General features: G+C 46.6%; 1 long non-coding RNA gene across 1 annotated transcript in view; it reads right to left on the reverse strand.

The window, feature by feature from the left end:
- Nucleotides 1-1,972: 1,972 nt before the first annotated feature.
- The window catches only part of LOC117974501 (uncharacterized), a 48,071-nt gene continuing 34,695 nt past the window's right edge, over nt 1,973-15,348 (reverse strand). Inside the window, exon 6 of the long non-coding RNA XR_008619882.2 lies at nt 1,973-3,407. This is a non-coding gene — a long non-coding RNA (uncharacterized LOC117974501). The remainder of the gene's footprint in view (nt 3,408-15,348) is intronic.

Genomic DNA, 15,348 nt, shown 5'->3' on the forward strand with positions numbered 1-15,348 from the left:
CAGCACGTTTCAGAGAGCACAGGGTTGGGGGTAAGGTCACAGATCAACAGGATCCCAAGGCAGAAGAATTTTTCTTAGTACAGAACAAAATGAAAAGTCTCCCATGTCTACCTCTTTCTACACAGACACGGCAACCATCCGATTTCTCAATCTTTTCCCCACCTTTCCCCCCTTTCTATTCCACAAAACCGCCATTGTCTTCATGGCCCGTTCTCAATGAGCTGTTGAGTACACCTCCCAGATGGGGTGGTGGCCGGGCAGAAGAGCTCCTCACTTCCCAGTAGGGGCGGCCGGGCAGAAGCGCCCCTCACCTCCCGGATGGGGCGGCTGGCCGGGCGGGGGGCTGACCCCCCCCACCTCCCTCCCGGACGGGGCGGCTGGCCGGGCGGGGGGCTGACCCCCACCTCCCTCCCGGACAGGGCGGCTGGCTGGGCAGAGGGACTCCTCACTTCCCAGTAGGGGCGGCCGGGCAGAGGCGCCCCTCACTTCCCCGACGGGGCGGCTGGCGGGGCAGAGGGGCTCCTCACTTCCCAGTAGGGGCGGCCGGGCAGAGGCGCCCCTCACTTCCCCGACGGGGCGGCTGGCCCGGCGGGGGGCTGACCCCCCCACCTCCCTCCCGGACGGGGCGGCTGGCAGGGCAGAGGGGCTCCTCACTTCCCAGTAGGGGCGGCCGGGCAGAGGCGCCCCTCACCTCCCGGACAGGGCGGCTGGCCGGGCGGGGGGCTGACCCCCCCACCTCCCTCCCGGACGGGGCGGCTGGCCGGGCGGGGGGCTGACCCCCCCACCTCCCTCCCGGACGGGGCTGCTGGCCGGGCGGGGGGCTGACCCCCCCACCTCCCTCCCGGACAGAGCGGCTGGCCAGGCAGAGGGGCTCCTCACTTCCCAGAAGGGGCGGCCGGGCAGAGGCGCCCCTCACCTCCCGGACGGGGCGGCTGGCCAGGCGGGGGGCTAACCCCCCCACCTCCCTCCCAGACGGGGCGGCTGGCCGGGCAGAGGGGCTCCTCACTTCCCAGTAGGGGCGGCCGGGCAGAGGCGCCCCCCCACCTCCTGGACAGGGCGGCTGGCCAGGCAGGGGGCTGATCCCCCCACCTCCCTCCCGGATGGGGCGGCTGGCCAGGCGGGGGGCTGATCCCCCCACCTCCCTCCCGGACGTGGAGGGAGGACGCTCCTCACTTCTCAGACGGGGTGGCTGCCGGGCGGAGGGGCTCCTCACTTCTCAGACGGGGCGGTTGCCAGGCAGAGGGTCTCCTCACTTCTCAGACAGGGCGGCCGGGCAGAGACGCTCCTCACATCCCGGACGGGGCGGCAGGGCAGAGGTGCTCCCCACATCTCAGACGATGGGCGGCCGGGCAGAGACGCTCCTCACTTCCCAGATGTGATGGCGGCCGGGAAGAGGCGCTCCTCACTTCCTAGATGGGATGGCGGCCGGGCAGAGACGCTCCTCACTTTCCAGACTGGGCAGCCAGGCAGAGGGGCTCCTCACATCCCAGACGATGGGCGGCCAGGCAGAGACGCTCCTCACTTCCCAGACGGGGTGGCTGCCAGGCAGAGGCTGCAATCTCGGCACTTAGGGAGGCCAAGGCAGGCGGCTGGGAGGTGGTTGTAGCGAGCCGAGATCACGCCACTGCACTCCAGCCTGGGTGCCATTGAGCACTGAGTTAACGAGACTCCGTCTGCAATCCCGGCACCTCAGGAGGCCGAGGCTGGCGGATCACTCGCGGTTAGGAGCTGGAGACCAGCCCAGCCGACACATCGAAACCCCGTCTCCACCAAAAAAATACGAAAACCAGTCAGGCGTGGCGGCGCGCGCCTGCAATCGCAGGCACTCGGCAGGCTGAGGCAGGAGAATCGGGCAGGGAGGTTGCAGTGAGCTGAGATGGCAGCAGTACCGTCCAGCTTCCGCTCGGCATCAGAGGGAGACCGTGGAAAGAGGGGAGAGGGGAGAGGGGGGAGGGGGGAGGGGGGAGGGGGGAGGGGAGAGGGGAGAGGGGAGAGGGGAGAGGGGAGAGGGAGCTCTATCTACCACACAGTCTAGCAAATGTTTCCTATAGCTTTCTTTTCTTGTAGTGTCTTTGTTTGCCCTTGGTATCAGGGTATTGAGGCCCTCGTGGAATAAGTGTGGAAGGTTTCCTTCCCGTTCAATTTTTCTTTGCAGAGTTTGAGGAGAGTTGGTGTTAATTCTTCTTTAATTGTTTGGTTGAATTCACCAGGGAAGGCATTTGGTCCTGGGCTTTTCTTTTTTGGAAGCTTTTTTGATACTGATTCAATCTCTTTATTAAGGTCTGTTCAGATTTTCTATATGTTCATTATTCAGTCTTGATAGTTTGTGTGTTTCTAGAATTTATCCATTTCATTCAGGTTATTGAAATTTTTGGCACACAGCTGATCACAGTATTCTCTTAAAAGACTGTCTATTTCTGTGAAATTGGTTGTAATGTCCCTCTTTCGTTTCTGATTCATTTGAGTCTTCTCTTTCTTTTTTTCTTTTTTTTCCTAAGTTATTGTAGATAAAGGTTGGTCAATTTTGTTGATTTTTTCAGAGAAACGACTCTTGGTTTCATTCGTTTTCTCTACTGTTTTTCTAGTCTCTACTTTGTTTATCTCTGTCCTTTTCTCATTATTTCCTTCCTTCTGCTAGCTTTGAGGTTAGTTTGTTCTTCTTTTTCTAGATCCATAAGGTGTAAAGTGAACTTGTTGATTTCAGGTCTTTCTCCCTTTCTGGTGTAAGCATTTACAGCTCTAAATTGCCCTCTTAGCACTGCCTTTACTGCATCCCATAAGTTTTGTTATGTTGTGTTCTCTTTTTCATTTATCTCAAGATATCTTCTAATTTCTTTTATGATTTCTTCTTTAACCTATTGGTTGTTTGAGAGTGTATTGTTTAATTTCCACATATTTGTGGATTTTCCAGCTTTCCTTCTGTTATTAATTTCTAGTTCCAGTTCACTGTGATTAGAAAAGATATGATGTATAATTTCAGTTTTTCAAATGTATTAACACTTGTTTCATGGCCTAGCAGACTTTCTTAATTCTTTGGGAAGATTGCTACTTTTCTCTGTGATTTTGAAATGACTTATGATTGTACAGTGTTACTTGCTTTGGAAATGTTGGGATTTGTTTCTCATTTGAACAAAATCCAGAGCTAAAATTGGAAGGACTGCTAAAATTGGAAGAATCCAGAGGCTCCTCAGCTTGTGGCTTCTCCGCTTTCTACGCAGGGGTTCCAAAGTTGTCATGCTCTTCTGTATCAGGCCTGATGCAAAAGGAAAGAGGATGAAGAATTGTCTATGGGAGGTTTTTGTGGGCCAGGCCTGGAAGTGGTTCTCACCACATTTCATTGGCAGGAATTCAGTCACACAGCTGTACCTAACTCTTCAGGAGGCTAGGAATGTAGTCTAACTGTGAGCCTAGGAAGAGAAGAAAATGGGTTTCATGAATAGCTGCCACATTCTAGAATTCTATCTACAGTCAAACCATCAATCAAATGGACATTTAGAAGAAAGACTTTTTATTTCCATGTAGTCTCTCTTAGGAAGCTAATTAAAGATGAAATTCAATCAAGCAAAGAAGGAAACCAAGAAAGAAAGAAATGCAGGATCTAGAAATAGTGAATCCAAATCAGGGGACAGTGAATGGGAGGTGCAGGCTCAGAGCTGTTCCGCAGACCTGGGGAGCAAGCAGCCCGTGGGGCAGGAACAAGCCAAGTTCCCACAGGGCAAGTCCTTGACAGTAGAAGGGAGAGGATGGAATAGATGGGAGACTTCAAGTTTGGATATACTTGAGGATATGCATTTGTGTTGTTGTTGTTGTGTTGTTGAGACAGGGTAACGCTCTGTCACTCAGGCTGGAGTGCAGTGGCATGATCACAGCTCACTGCAGCCTTGACCTCCCAGGCTCAAGTCATCTTCCCACCTCAGCTTCCCAAATAGCTGGCATCACAGGTGCATGCCACCATACCTAATTTTTTATTTTTAGTAAAGATGCGATCTCCCTATGTTGCCCAGACTGGTCTCGAATTCTTGGGCTCAAGTGATTGTCCTGCCTCAGCCTCCCAAAGTGCTGGGACTATAGGTGTGAGCCACTGTGCCCAGCCAGAAAATGCATTTGAACTTCATGACTGGAACTTTCTCTAAAGAATGACATAGATATGTAATATTAAATCCATAGACAAAGAAATGAACATAAATTGACAGTGAATAACATTTTTTTTTTTTTTTTGAGACAGAGTCTCACTCTGTCACCCAGGCTGGAGTGCAGTGGCGCGATCTCGGCTCACTGCAAGCTCCACCTCCCGGGTTCACACCATTCTCCTGCCTCAGCCTCCCGAGTAGCTGGGACTATAGGCGTCCACCACCACGCCTGGCTAATTTTTTTGTCTTTTTAGTAGAGACAGGGTTTCACCATGTTAGCCAGGATGGTCTCAATATCCTGACCTTGTGATCCGCCCACCTCGGCCTCCCAAAGTGCTGGGATTACAGGCGTGAGCCACCGCGCCCGGCCTACACTTTCACAACCATAAGAAGATAGTTCTTCAATTGTTCATTAATCAAGACTCATAATCAGAAACTGTGAAAATCAACCCTAACTGATCTGAACAGAAAAAGAATTTCTTGAAAGGTATCAGTGACTCTGGGAACTACTGGCGGCTCAGAAGTTAGCGAGTGGGGCCCACGGCCATAATGAGGCTGTCCAGGGAGAACCCCACTATTGCCACCATTGCTAAGCAACAGATGACATAGTTGATGCCGTCCAACCAATCACATTGGACAGTGGGTGTTGTACTGCACCACTGAGTCTCTTCCTCGCCTTTCTCCCATCCCTGAACCTGGTTGTCGTTGCCACCACCACCACTGCCCCAGAAATTCTCAGCATCCATGACTCTTTTCATGAGCTGCTCCCAATTTAAAACATACGGATGCATAAAATTGGCTCTGCCTAGGTTAAATACCTACCCAATACCAGCAAGGGAAGCTGGGAGGCTTAAGTATTTGCATTTTCTATTTTCTGTAATAGTAGAAGAGCTCTGCCTCCCCCAGGACTCATTAGGTGGAAAATGCCTCAAATACATGAAAAATTTCAAATTCTAGATAGCAAAAAAGAAATATTGATTGCACATTGATTACCAACTTTTATAATCAATCTATCGACAAATCAAAGGAAAGTTAACTACAGCTAACTTGATCAGAGTTTAAATATTAGCATTCACAATAAAATGATAAAGATGCAGCTGATAGGGATGGGAAGAAGAAAAGGATTATAATGATGAGTAGTAACAAAAAAAGAACAAGAGGCAAGATGTTCATCTGCCTAAGTGAGGAATTGAAAGATACCATCTATAAAATAAAAAATAGAGGGTTGGGTATCATGTTTTAGCTTGGAAATAGAAATTAAGAGAGAGAAATGGAAGATTTTTTTCTAACTGTACTGGAAAGAAAATGGGAGAGGATGCTAATCTTAAGTTACATACTTCACTATGATATAAGGAAGTCAAAATACAGTGCCTAACATTTATAAATCAAGAAATCACTGTACATGCATATTATTTAGAGCTATGGGAAAAATACCAGAAATGGTAGAAGATGGGGGCCAGTAAGGTGTGGAGAAATGGATTCCAGAGCTTGCTTTTCATTTCAAGGTCTTATGTATAAGTTGATTTTTTTTTAAAGCTCATACAGGCATTATCTTGATTTTTTCATGTAGCCTGGGAGATTCTTCAATGGACAGATTCTGTCTCTCCCTCTCATATTCATAGGTTAAAACCTTATACATTTAGATCACTTATTAATATTTTTCATAAATAGAAAAGCATTTCCTGCAAGAAAACCTCACATCTTGATCATATTCTTATTCTAATTCAAGTTTCTGTTTATCTGTTTACTCTAAGTATTGTTATCTGGCTTAATCTGAGATGAAATCTTCTTGATGACATTCCAGAATTCTGTTCCGGCTTCGGTAATACAGAAGAAAAAAAGCATCCAGAATAGCATTCTGCTGCCTCACCTTTTAAAGTCCTGTATGTATAAATGTGTGTGTGCAGATGTGCATACCAGGATATGTGCAACCCATATCTCCACAAGCCACGTCACTTGGAATTACAGAAACTCCAGCCCTCCCCAAATGGCACCACTCCCCCATGTCTTATCCTCTTTCATCTACAGCCTGGTACCCACAATATTCCTCCCAGGGTCCAGCTGCCCTGGAATATCCCTCCCCTGAAATGTCACCTGGGCCCCCTAATGAGCCAAGGAAATTTTGTAAAACACTCCTTTTATTGTGCTTTTTTATTAGAGTCCCTTCTTCTTAGGGCCCATGCAAGAACCTCTGAGAGCCAAGCCAGAGGCAAGGTGACGGAATGAGCACTGGAGTCACGCCCACTCGCCCATCGTGTTAGTCAGCGTGGGCGGCTCTAACAGAGTATCATAGACTGGGTCTACGATAAACAGCAGAAACTTCTTCCTCACAGTTCTGGAGTCTGGAAATCCCAGATCAGGGCAGCAGCATCATTGGGTTCTAGTGAGGGCTCTCTTCCGGGTTGCACATGGCCGCCTTCTTGCTCTGTCCTCATGTGGCAAAAAGTGCAGAGAGAGCTCTCTGGGTTCCCTTTTATAAGGGCACTACTCCTATTCATGAGAGCTCTGTCTTCATGACCTAATTGTCTCCCAAAGGCCCCATCTCCTAAGACCATCAATTAGGGGTAAGGACTTCAACATATGAATTTGTGAGGCACACAAACATTCAATTCCTAGAGCCCATTGTCTTTGACCACCATGTGCCCTTTGTCTCTCCCTTCCATTAAGATAACTTTCCTTGTGGATTTCCGGCTCTCTTGTGGGCTTGCTAAATACCAGGGTAAACACAATTTGTGTGTGTTGTTCAAACGTTGCATAATTCTACACTCTCGTTATAGAGAGATTAAGCTCATTTGAAGGTTGAGGTCAGTCCCTGGTCTGCTAATTACCCAAGATAGAACTGGGTCACTCAGGAACTAAAAGTACAGGAGAGGAAACTGGGGGTTGGGTCCTGCTGTGGTGTCTGTAGATAGGCTGTCAAAAGAGTAACTTGGAGGAACACAAGGAGGCTTGAAGCACCGGGTAGGTCTAGCTATGGTACAAGCTCAGTGGCCAAAGCAAAAAACATAGTCCAGATTGGAACTATCACAAATACACATCCACATACAAACACACACCAAGGCCCAGGGCCAAGAAACACATTCCAAAACCCAGGGCATCAGAGGCAGTCCAAACTGACTAAGCAAGATGGCACATCAGTAAGTCCAGCTGATACAACACTGAGATGAAGAGTCAAATATCCAAGTCTAGAAGAGTGTCTCAAGCCAGGGACAAATCCAACTGTCCACATTAAGAAGTCCTGCAAGTCACTAGGGACAGCACTTAAAAAGGAGACAAGCTGGGGGCAGTGGCTCACGCCTGTAATCCCAGCACTTTAGGAGGCCAAGGCGGGTGGATCACCTGAGGTCAGGAGTTCAAGAGCAGCCTGGCCAACGTGGTGAAACCTGTCTGTACTAAAAATACAAAAAAAACATAGCTGGATATGGCGGTGTGTGCCTGTAATCCCACCTGCTCAGGAGGCTGAGGCAGGAGAATCACTTGAACCCAGCAGCTGAAGGCTGCAGTGAGCCGAGATCATGTCACTGCACTCCAGCCTGGATGACAGACTGAGACTCCATCTCAAAAAAAAAAGAGAGAGACAGTAGACAGACAGTGAGTAATTTTTTTTTTTTTTTATGAGACAGAGTCTTGATCTGTTGCCCAGGCTGGAGTGCAGTGGCGCGATCTCAGCTCACTGCAACCTCCGCCTCCCGGGTTCAAGTGATTTTTCTGCCTCAGCCTCCCAAGTAGCTGGGTCTATAGGCGTGTGCCACCACGCCCAGTTAATTTTTGTATTTTTAGTAGAGACGAGGTTTCACCATGTTGGCTTAGCCAGGATGGTCTCAATCTCTTGACCTTGTCATCTGCCCGCCTCAGCCTCCCAAAGTACTGGGATTACAGGTGTGAGCCATCACGCCCTGCCAGTTTTTTTGTATTTTTAGTAGAAACGGGGTTTCACCGTGTTGACCAAGCTGGTCTGGAACTCCTGACCTCAGGTGATCCGCCTGCCTCGACCTCCCAAAGTGCTGGGATTACAGGTGTGAGCCACCGCACCTGGCCAACAGTGAGCAATTCTACGGCTGTGTGTGACTAGAGTCCTCTGGCTTACATATAATACCTCTTAATTTTTCATCTGTCCTCCCTTAGAACTTAGTAAGTCTTTTTGAAAACGCCATCCTGCACAGATGTGGGAGGGACACTGTTTACATTGGGGGTACATGGTTACTGGAGAAAGTCCCTGGAGCCAATGGTCATCACAGTGGAGAACCCCAAAGGAAACCCCAAAAAAAGAAGTGTTTCGGGGAGACTGGTCCTATTGCCTGCCATACCCCCAACCCCGTAAACCCTCCCCTCTGATCCTTCCCAAGCTAAGAATTTAGGGGTTTTGTGACTTGTGTCATAAACAGGGATGTTTCCCTTACAGTTTCTACAAGAAGTCCAGACTTGAATATATCAAGCAGGAAACAGCTTAGAACAGGTATCTGAACAGTAACATCGTCAAGATACCATCTAAACTGAGGGTAGGATCTCGAGGCTAAGATACAAGCTAATTGGGTCATAGTAATGAGTGGGTAGAATGATGTGGCAGAGACTAGCTATGCATCCATCAGATTTACCTCCTGTCCTGACCAGGCGCACAGCTACGTCTCATTTCCAGATCCTTTGCAGGCAGGTGTGGTCATGGGACTGAGTTCTGCTCAAAGTGGGCAGAAGTGATGTGCACCACTTCCAGTCCACAACCAGGTAAACCTCCCAAAGGCCATCCTCTATGCTCTTTCCCCTTTCCAGAGCAACTTTGGGAGCCACGTGTGGAAGATGGCATGGATGGGATTAGCTTGGGTCTTTGTATCTCTGCTGCTGAACGTGATCACTGAGCAGGATCAACCACTTGGACTTTATCTTCATGAGAAATAAAACTCTCGTGTGGCAGGCAGCTGCTGAGATTTGGGGGGTCAGCTATTGCAACGGCTTGCCTGACTTTACAATTACCTTTATAAACACCAAGAAAACAACCAAAAGATGCCCAGACAGGTTGGTCTCTGGTCCAGCCTTGCACATCACAAAATTGCTGTCAGCAGCCCCGGCTGAAACTTCCACTCCGTATCTGCCCTTCATCTCACCTTCTATTCATAGCCAAGCTCCTTGAAATAGAAGTCTGCGTGTATTGCTCCACTTCCTCTTCTCCCACTCATTCCTTGCTTCATAGAATCTAGATCATACCCCACACCCTACTGAAACTGCGCCTGTGACCTCCCGGCTATCAAATCCAACCTAACACTTTTCAGTCCTTATGGCGTGGCTTTTAATATGCAACAACAGACTTCAAAAAATATTACATGTCTACGTTTCCTAAAACATTCATCTGCTTCCGAGCTTCCTGTCCCCCTGGGTAAGGAGGAAATCCCATCTCAGCCATTACAGAGGCTTCCGTCCCAGGCCCAGGGCCATGCAAGGTTCAGGAAGGCTTTAGACGGCATGGAACATCGGAGGCCGCTGGGTCTTTGGTGCATGAAAGGCTGGAGTGATATGCTTCTTGTCCAGCCATTTGCTTCCCTTGGAAGTGAGTGGCTCTCCTTCATCTGTTCTAAGCCAGGCACTATGTAGGCTGGAAAGCCTGGTGCCTCCCTGGATAGACACAGCACTGCCACCTACCCAGGGGGTTATCAGGAGAATCCACAGGCCTCCATTCATTTCCACATTCTTTTTCTTCTTTTTGAGACAGAGTCATGCTCTGTCACCCAGGCTGGAGTACAGTGGTGTGATCTCGGCTCACTGCAACCTCTGCCTCTCGGGTTCAAGCAATTCTCCTGCCTCAACCTCCCCAGTAGCTGGGATTACAAGCATCTACCACCATGCCCAGCTAATTTTTGTATTTTTGGTAGAGACTGGGTTTCCCCATGTTGGCCAGGCTGTTCTCCAACTCCTGACCTCAAGTGATCCACCCGCCTCGGCCTCCCAAAGTGCTGGGATTACAGGTGCGAGCCACCGCACCCGGCCATTTCCCCATTCTCTAAAACACTCTTCTCTCACTATCTCACTCCCAATTTTGCAATCTCCTTGGATGTCTTTTTTGCCTTTGAGCAATTCAGCTTTTTTTTTTTTTTGAGGTCCCGGAGGCCAAGGGAATCTTTCTTCTCCAAACTGAAAATCTCTTCTTGGTCTGCGGAAAGGTGAGACTATCTCTCCCAACACATTCACTCATAAATTAAAGCCTCAGTAGGTTATCTTGGGGCTCTTACCTTGATCTCTCTGAGGCTTGAAACGATGTACCTTCATTGCGCGGCTCCTCTTCTGAGAATTATATGAACATTCTCTCTGAGTTCGTTTTCTTTCTTTCTTTCTGGTTATTTTATTTTATTTATTTTTTTGAGACAGAGTCTCACTCCGTCGTCCAGGCTGGAGTACAGTGGCGCTATCTTGGCTCACTGCAACCTCCGCCTCCCGGGTTCAAGTGATTCTCCTGCCTCAGCCTCCTGAGCAGCTGGGATTACAGGTGTCTGCCACCATGCCCAGCTAATTTTTGTATTTTTATTAGAGACGGGGTTTCACCATGTTGGCCAGGATGTTCTCGAACTCCTGACCTTGTGACCCGCCAGCCTCGGCCTCCCAAAGTGCTGGGATTACAGGTGTGAGCCACCATGCCCAGCCTCTTTCTGGTTATTCTTTCTTAGACCTCTTGTTTTTTTATTCCCAAAATTATTTTGAACAAATATGTATTCTCCTTGTACATTTTTTAAGTTGATATAAAAAGTAACCTATGTCTAAATAGCTGCAAAGAATAAATTTTATAGTATATTATAAGTATCAACATTCTATTTTATTTTATTTCATTTTAGAGACAGGGTCTTGCTGTGTTGCCCAGGCTGGTGTGCAGTGGTGTGACCATAGCTCACTACAGCCTCGAACTCTTGAGCTCAAGTGCTCCTCAGCCTCCCAAATAGATGGAACTACAGACATGCACCACCATGCCCAGCTTTTTGTTGTTGAGTATGGTCTCAAACTCTTGGGCCCAAGCGATCCTCCTGCCTCAGCCTCCCCAAGTGTTGGAATGACAAGCATGAGCCACTGCGCCTGGCCAGTACCAATATTTAAAATAAAACAATCAGTTGGGCGCGGTGGCTCATGCCTGTAATCCCAGCACTTTGGGAGGCCGAGGCGGGAGGATCACAAGGTCAGGAGATCGAGACCATCCTGACTAACATGGTGAAACCCCGTCTCTACTAAAAATACAAAAATTAGCCGGTCATGGTAGCACACACCTGTAATCCCACCTACTCAGGAGGTTGAGGCAGGAGAATCACTTGAACCCGGGAGGTGGAGGTTGCAGTGAGCTGAGATCGCACCACTGCACCCCGGCCAGGGTGACAGAGCAAGACTCTGTCACACACACACAAAAAAACTATCATATCATTCTTCAAAATAGATGTAATTAAAGCTAAAATACATGGTGGTTTGTTAGTTATAGCCTACTGCATATTTTAAAAATGTTTTTAATAGTTGGCATTTTATTAATATATAGTTTATTTTTCTCTTTGATATCCTATTTATTTTCCCACAGAATTAAACCCTTATGTAATATGTTTTATGCTTTATAGTCTTTTATTAATCACTACCTTTACTTCTCTGAAAATAGGTATAAATTAAAATTGTCTGCACTTCCCATAGCTACAGGCCTCTAAGTATCAAAGACTTCCTCAGGATTGTGTTGTTATTACAATGATTATTGGTACACAATTGATTAAATATAAATTTAGTACATAATTATTAAACAAGGCTTCGCCTCAGCTTTATTGAGGTGTAATTTACATCACCCCCAAATTCACCCATTTTAAGTGTACGTTTTGATGAGTTTGGGCAACTGTGTTCAGTTATGTAACCAAAACCACAATCAAAATCAAGATGTTTGCTGGGCACAGTGGCTCATGCCTGTAATCCCAGCCCTTTGAGAAGCCAAGGCAGGCAGATCACTTGAGGCCAGGAGTTTGAGACCAGCCTGGCCAACATGGCGAAACCCTGTTTCTACAAAAAGTACAAAAATGAGCCAGGCATGTTGGCACGCGATTGTAATCCCCACCACTTGGGAGGCTGAGGCAGGAGAATCGCTTGAACCCGGGAGACGGGGTTTGCAGTGGGCTGAGATCACCCACTGCACTCCAGCCTGGGCTACAGAGTGAGACTCTGTCTCAAAGAAAAAAAAATAAAAGCAAGATATAAAACATTTCCTCAACCCCAAATTTTCCTCTTGCCTCTTTGCAAGCAATCCCCTAATACCTAGTTCCAAGCAATCACTGATCTGGTTTCTGTCACTTTAGTTTTGCCATAAAAAATTTTTATTGGAAATGTATCATTTAATAGATGAGGCTGGAAATACATATGTCTTTTCCCTTATAGTTTAGTTATCTGTTGGTAAATATGACCTTTTGCTAGAGTGAAGCAGGATTCAGCATCAATTTTATTCCTATTTTTCATTTTTATAGATGTAAGCTCTGAGATACTTTATTCACATAGTGGAAGGGAAAGGAAGATTTTTTTATAGCAATTTCTTTCGATTCTTTGAATTCCTTTTGCATTTAAGCCCAAAATCACAGAGTGATCTATAAGCACAAGCAATCTATAGGGATTTAACAGCTGACAATTTAATAAGGTCCTACTTCAGCTTTGTTGAATGCAGAGCTGGAGGCCACTTGGCTGACAGAGGGTCTGTCACCTGGCACTGGAGTCATTTGCTGTCTCAGAACCAATATCAATGTTCCTAATTGCTGCTTTGTTTGGGGCCCCAGAGGTTTTCCACAGTCCAGCAAAATGCAATATGGTGCTACGAAGAGTATTGCCTTTCTCTTGGAAAGTGGAAGAAAGGCAATATTGAATGGATAAGAACGGACATACCACCCCACTCCCCACCTCCCCAGCACAGGCGTGCTCCCAGGCAGAGCAAGTGGAGGGAAGTTACAAACAGAAGTGAGAATCTCGAAATGGATTCTTGAAACCTGCATGCTCGCCTATGCCTTGCAGTCTTCGGACGTGCCTAAAAGTGCTTGACCCCAGTTTCAAGGCCTCTGCCTTAAACAGCTAGTATGTGTTTGGATTCAGCTCCAGGTCATCTTCATCACTTCTGCTTCTCCACACTATCCTTATGTGACCTGATCCACACCTTTGGCTTCAACTCCATAGATGGGCTGATAACTCCCAAATCTCTTTTCTCCAGCTCAGACCTCTATCCTGAGTCTAACAACCACACAACCAATTGGCCATTCAACATCTTCACTTTCCACTTTTCTGAGTTAGAATGGATATGCTTGCTTTCTTTCCTTTTTTTTTTTTTTTTTTAAACAGAGAGTCTTGTTCTGTCTCCCAAGCTGGAGTGCAGCGGCACGATCTCAGCTCACTGCAACATCCGCCTCCCGGGTTCAAGCAATTCTGCTGCCTCAGCCTCCCAAGTAACTGGGATTACAGGTGTGCGCCACCACACCCGGCTAACTTTTGTATTTTTAGTAGAGATGGGGTTTCACCATGTTGGCCAGGCTGTTCTCAAGCTCCTGACTTCAGGTGATCCACCCACCTCCCAAAGTGCTGGGATTACAGGCGTGAGCCACCGTGCCTGGCTGCATATGCTTTCTTATATGTACACACTTATCCTAACCTATATTTTGAAAAAAAAATTCAACCCCTTATATTGAATTGGGAACAAAGTAGCTAACATTTTTCTGGCACTTTATAGACAAAGTGTTTTCATCTCTCTATGGGTGTGTTTATAGGATAATGTATATAATGTATACATGTGACTCTTAACAGCAAATGCTTGTATCTTACAGATGAAGAAACTAAGACTCAGTAAAATGAAAATTCTACTACATTCCAAAAAACATGAAGGAAACAAAAGATTCATTCTGTGCCGTGACTTGGTTGGACAGATATGCCTTAAATAAAAATCAACATACGCCTATGTATAGCAGGAGGTACACTGATGTTCAGGTAGATAATAAAAAAGAATATTTATTCACAATTTTTAATAAAAAGTAGAATACATTTATAATCTATATAAAAGCACTTTATCTCATTTCCTTATGGAAATATGAAAAAATTAAAATGGGTTGGCTGGAAAATAAAGAAATCAATCCATAACATCTAAGGTCCAAAACAGCCTGATTACCAAATACCAACAAATTAAGGGCTGTTCTGCCAGAAACAGGAGGTTAGATGTGTAACTTCCTCGGCTTCCTTCCAGCGATTTAATTCTACACAACAGAAAAAAAAAGTAAAGTGTGCCTATTCTTTTATGCATTGTATTTTCAACGTATCATTCATTGAATGTACATTTCCTGCCCTAAGCAACATGTTTGTGGATTGAGAGGAAAAAGCAATCTCTTAGGCTAAATCTTGAACAAATGTTGTTTGTAACAAACCCCAAAACAAAAGGGCATCTTGGTAGTAGCTTGAGTTTCATACAACACAAATATAAAATGTGATATTTTACAAATATGACAGGCAAGTGATCAACCAAGTCTTTTTTTTTTTTTTTTTAAGACAGAGTCTCAGTCTGTCATCTGGGCCAGAATGCAGTGGCGCGATCTCGGCTCACTGCAACCTCTGCCGCCTGGGTTCAAGCAATTCTCCTGCCTCAGCCTCCCAAGTAGCTGGGATTACAGGCGCCTGCCACCATGCCCAGCTAATTTTTTTATTTTTAGTAGAGACGTTGTTGGCCAGGATGGTCTCAATCTCTTGACTCGTGATCTGCCTGCCTCGACCTCCTAAAATGCTAGGATGACAGGCGTGAGCCACCACACCCGGCCTGTTTTTCTATTTCTAGTCTTTGCATCTTGTATATTATTTCTGTACAGTTTATTATACATCTGTACAGTTTATTGTTTTAGCACACATCAAACTTTCCATTTCCTTCATTATATGTGTTACTCTCATTTTCATCTCCATTGTTTGTACATTTTTGAGATGTGGATGCAGAACTCTAAGCCTTTGCTGGTTGATGGTGAATGAAGCCTACTCTGTTACATGTTTTATCTGACAGAGGCCTACAAAGGTAAAAGTGCAGCCAGTCAATGAATGAGGGGAGGTGGGCTTTGAATAAGGGGATGGACACATTCCAGTTGAACCAATTTAAAGCTGTATTTCTGTCCAGGCACAGTGGTTCATGCCGGTAATCCCGGCACTTTAGGAGGCCGAGGTGGGCGGATCACTTGAGGTCAGGAGCTCGAGAACAGCCTGGCTAACACGGTGAAACCCC

This window comes from Pan paniscus, chromosome 8, assembly GCF_029289425.2.
Source record: "Pan paniscus chromosome 8, NHGRI_mPanPan1-v2.0_pri, whole genome shotgun sequence".
In the NCBI taxonomy this organism is placed as follows: Eukaryota; Metazoa; Chordata; class Mammalia; order Primates; family Hominidae; genus Pan; species Pan paniscus.